The sequence below is a fragment of the Peromyscus maniculatus genome, chromosome 23 (assembly GCF_049852395.1).
Source record: "Peromyscus maniculatus bairdii isolate BWxNUB_F1_BW_parent chromosome 23, HU_Pman_BW_mat_3.1, whole genome shotgun sequence".
NCBI classification, from domain to species: Eukaryota; Metazoa; Chordata; class Mammalia; order Rodentia; family Cricetidae; genus Peromyscus; species Peromyscus maniculatus.
In genome coordinates this window covers 4,741,936-4,746,856 of record NC_134874.1, presented here as the reverse complement: position 1 = coordinate 4,746,856, position 4,921 = coordinate 4,741,936, and the positions used below count along the sequence as shown (strand labels likewise).

Here is a 4,921-nt window from a genome sequence, read left to right as displayed (position 1 = left end):
ACAGGAACTCAAACAGGGCAGGAACCTGGAGGCAGGAGCTGATGCAGAGGCCATGGAGGGGTGCTGCTTACTGGCTTGCTCCTCATGGCCTGCTCAGCCTGCTTCTCTCTCTCTCTCTCTCTCTCTCTCTCTCTCTCTCCTCTCTCTCTCTCTCTCTCTCTCTCTCTCTCTCTGTATGTGTGTGTGTGTTTTGGTTTGGTTTTTTTGAGACAGGGTTTCTCTGTGTAGTTTTGGTGCCTGTCCTGGAACTCACTCTGTAGACCAGCTTGGCCTCGAACTCACAGAGATCCGCCTGGCTCTGCCTCCTGAGTGCTGGGATTAAAGGCATGCGCCCCGCCACCTAGCCAGCCTACTTTCGTATAGAACCCAGGCCCTCTAGCTCAGGGATGGCTCCACCCACAATGGGCTGGGCCCTCCTCCACTGATCACTAATTAATGATCCTATAGGCCTGCCTACAAGCCCATGTTATGGAGGCATTTTCTCAGTTAAGGTCCCCTCCTCTCAAATGACTCTAGCTTGTGTCAAGTTGATATAAAACTATCCAACCCAGCTGACCCCTTGTCAATGTGACACAGACACATCACTGTGAGGCCACAACCTTTCCTTTGTTGTTCATCCAAGATTACACATTAATACTGACATCACAATATAAAATATTTTCAACTTAGAAGTGTCACAGTCCTCTCTGCCGCCATGGCTCCCGTGAAAAAGCTTGTGGCAAAGGGGGACCAAAAAAAAAAAAAGAAGAAGCAGGTTTTGAAGTTTGTCCTTGACTGCACCCACCCTGTAGAAGATGGAATCATGGCTGCTGCCCATTTCGAGCAGTTCCTCCAGGAGAGAATCAAGGTGAATGGCAGGAAAACTGGGAATCTTGATGGCGGGGTTGTGACCGTCGAATGGAGCAAGAGCAAGATCACCGTCAGCTCCGAGGTGCCTTTCTCCAAAAGGTATTTGAAATATCTCACCAAAACAATATTTGAAGAAGAACAGTCTCCGAGACTGGTCACGTGTTGTTGCCAACAGCAAAGAGAGCTACGAGCTGGCTGCATTACTTCCAGATTAACCAGGACCAAGAGGAGGAGGAGGGTAGAGACACATTGGTCTGGAATGCTTTTTATTAATTCATAAATAAAATTTAGGACCAAAAAACCTATCACAGTCTTACAGATTCAAACACTTCAAAAATGCAGCCTCTTAAACAAGAAACCCAGGGTCTTTTAAAATCCAAAGTCTCTCATCTCAGGCTCCTGTCTTACTTGGAAAGGGAAGAACCAGGGCACAGTCACAGTCTGAACAAAGCAAAACCAAACTCCAACTGTGAAAAAACCTCAATGTTCAGTAGTATCTGGGATTCACTCACCATCTTCTGGGCTCCTCCCAAGTGCCTGGGTCACTTCTCCGGCTCCGCCCTCTGCAGCACGCACAGCTTGTCTTCTAGGCCCTGGCTCCACTCCACAGCTGCTGTTCTTGGTGGTCATCCCACGGCGTCTCCAAAACGCCAGGGTCTCTGCCGCAACGGGGCTGCACTTTCACCAATAGCCTCCCCTGGGCTCTCTTCAGGGACTCCAGCCCCATCACACAGTGCCAAGCCTCAGCTGTTCTCCATGACCCCTTCAGGTCTTCAAAACCAGCACCACCTGGGTGACTCTTACATGACCAAGTTCAGCTGCCAGCAAGAGGTGCAACCTTGGCTGCCTCTGAACACAGCTTCAGTGTGCTGACCCCGAGGAAACCCTTCCCAGAAGACTTCCCCTCAGGGATGCTGGTCTCTTCTTAATCACTGCTGATTCTTCAGCCCCAGCTGAGTAGCATCCACTGGCCCAGCAAAGCAAAGGTTTCACTTTAGTGGTTCTGGTCTCCTGTTAATCACAGCTGATTCTTTAGCCCCAGCTGACCAGAATCACAGATTCTTCACACAAATGGTCCAGTAGAGTCTTTGCTTCCCTCTGAAACATCACAAGCCAGGCCTCCATCATCCGCACTGCTCTCAACATTCTTATCTTCCAAGCTCCTCAGAACAGCTCACTGAGCTCTCAGCACTCAGTGGCTTTTCTAACACAGTTGCAAAGTCCTTCCACGATCCTCCCCAAAGCAGCGTGGTCAGGTCTATCACAGGAATACTAACTCGCTGATGTAGAGACCATGCAGGGCTACTGCTTACTGGCTTGCTCCCCGTGGCTTGCTCAGCCTGCTTTCTTATAGAATCCAGGACCACCAGCCCAGAGATGACTCCACCCACAGTGGGCTGGGCCCTCCCCCATCAATCACTAATTAAGAAAATGTCCTACAGGCTTGCCTACAGCCCCATCTTGCAGAAGCATTTTTTTAAATTAGGGGTCCCTCCTCTCTGATGACTTTAGCTTGTGTCAAGTTGACATGAAACTATCCAGCACATCCCAGAATATTTGGGTAGGTAGTTCCCTGCCCAGTCTCTACTTCACACCCTGCAGCCTACCTGGGGTAATCCCAGGTCTCAAATGGCCCCATCGAAGCCAGGTAGGCTATGTGGCCTAGTAAGGAAGCAATAATGAACCTACCTACCACAGAGAACCTTGAGGAATAGCTCTGAGTGCTCTTCATCACTCCACGCTCATGCCCAGTCCCTTTGCTCAGAGTCTACCTACAGTGGTCCAGGCTCTGTACCACTGCTGGGGACATAGCGGAAAGCAAGAAATGCTCTGACTTCCAGGATGCCAACAGCTGAGGATGCAAGAGTTGGCGGCAGTGTGTGCCAACATGCCTGGCAGGGAAGAGAGTCTTCGTGAGGAATTGTCTAGATCAGGTTGGCCTGTGGGCATGCCCGGTGGACATTGTCTAACTGATGTAGAAAGGCCCAGCCCACTGTGGGTGGCACCATTCCCTAGCCAGGAGTCCCTGAACACTATAAGAGGGGAGAAGGCAGCTACCTGAGAGCAAGCCAGCAGCAAGGGTGACTTTACTCTCTCTTCAATCTAGACTGTGGCTGCTTGAGCTTCTGCCTTGATTTACCCGAAATGATGGACTCTGAAAATTGTAGGAGCGTATCTAGGACCCCAAACTGAGGACCCATGATCCAGCCTCCACCACCACCTTACCACATGCCCAGCGCCTCTATTACACACTGTAACTGCTACCCACAGCAGCAAAAGAGGCGAGACTAGATTGTAACAGGCATCTTAGGAATATTTTAAGTTGTTTTTTTTTGGGGGGGGTTGTTTGTTTGTTTTTTGAGACAGGGTCTCACTGTGTAACAGACCTGGCTGTCCTGGAACTCGCTTTGTAGACCAGGCTGTCCTCGAACTCACAGAGATCCGCCTGCCTCTGCCTCCTAAGTGCTGGGGATTACAGGTGTGTGCCACCACCGCCTGGACTAAGCTGTATTTTAAAGCCTCTAAACTTGCCATGTCAGGGGAATGAGAGTCAAGATGGTAAGTGTTAATGGTTGCACCTGGAAAGGCCCCCCTTCCCTGCTGGATTTTAACAACACAGATCAGGGAGACCCACCCCGAGGGCAATGAAACCATGGGTGGTTACAGCAGCAGGGCTCTGAATTATGGATATGAACCTGTCCCCAACTTCTTGTTTTTAATTAGAAAGCACTTTTTGGTAATTCCACTAAGCATGGTAGCTATGGTCTGAGAGTCTCTTGTTCACTGTCTTTAAATTGTGAAACGTTTCTCCAGCCCTAAGGAGGGGCCTGGTGGAGATAGAAACCCAGGGCCATGGTTGGCAGAGACAAGGGATGCAGACTCGGTGCCCCCTCTCACTCTGGGGCAGCACACCTGGGCATTACTCCAAGGAGCTCAGAGTCTTTGCTCTGAGTGGAGGCCCAGCCTAGGACTAGGGGCTCAGACCTAAGAGATGTCCACTGCCCGTCTTCAAGAATCTCAGCCACACCTTTGCCTGCTCACCTCACATTACCTCACCCTGGGCAACCTCCCCGACCTCCACCATCTGATCTCTCATTTCTCCTCCATTGGCTACCCAGACCTTAGCTGCCAACATCCATCCATTCCATTGGCTACCCAGACCTCAGCTGCTAACATCCATCCATTCCATTGGCTACCCAGACCTCAGCTGCTAACACCCATCCATTCCATTGGCTACCCACCATCCACCCACCTGCCATGCGTCCATTCACTGCCTGACCATCCATCCATTCACCCATCCGTCACCCACCCACCTACTTATCCACCTATGCACCCTGAAAGGGAGCTGTTGTAGAATCTTAGTTGAAGGTGTGTTACATTTGTTTATGCTGTGGAACATTTGTTTAATGATGCAACGATGTGTTGCATTCTTTTATGCTGCATTTGTTTAACTCTGTGAAGCTGTGTTACTTTGCCTGTCTAAAACACCTGATTGGTTGAATAAAGAGCTGAATGGCTGAGAGCCGGGCAGAGAAAGGATAGATAGGCGGAGCTGGCAGGCAGAGAGAATAAATAGGAGGAAAAATCTGGGAAGAGGAGATTAAGGAGAAGGAGCAAGAAAAGAAGAAGGAGGAGGACCCAGGGGCCAGCCACTGAGTAAGGAGTAACAAAAGGTATACAGAAACAGAGAGAGATAAAAGCCCAGAGGCAAAAGATAGACAGGATAATTTAAGTTTAGAAAGACTAGCTAGCAACAAGCCAAGCTAAGGTCAGGCATTTATAAGTAATAATGAGTCTCCATGTGATTTATTTGGGATCTGGGTGGCAGGCCCACCAAGGAGCAAAGAGCCCAAAGAGTAAAAAACAAACAAACAAACAAAAAACACCCAACAACAGGGAGCCAATAAGACTTCAGTCATTCCTGTAAGCGAACCCATGCACCTCCCCCATCAGATTCTCATGAGACACTTGTCAGGTAAGATCTAGCGTGCCCATTTTACAGATGGAAAAAAAACCTTAGGCTCTGAGAATTTAGATTGCTTGCCCAAAGGCCAGACAATGGACAATTAGT

General features: G+C 49.5%; 1 pseudogene; it reads left to right on the top strand.

The window, feature by feature from the left end:
- Positions 1-694: 694 nt before the first annotated feature.
- On the top strand, positions 695-1,122 carry LOC102912418 (large ribosomal subunit protein eL22 pseudogene; annotated as a pseudogene).
- The last annotated feature ends 3,799 nt before the right edge of the window (positions 1,123-4,921 follow it).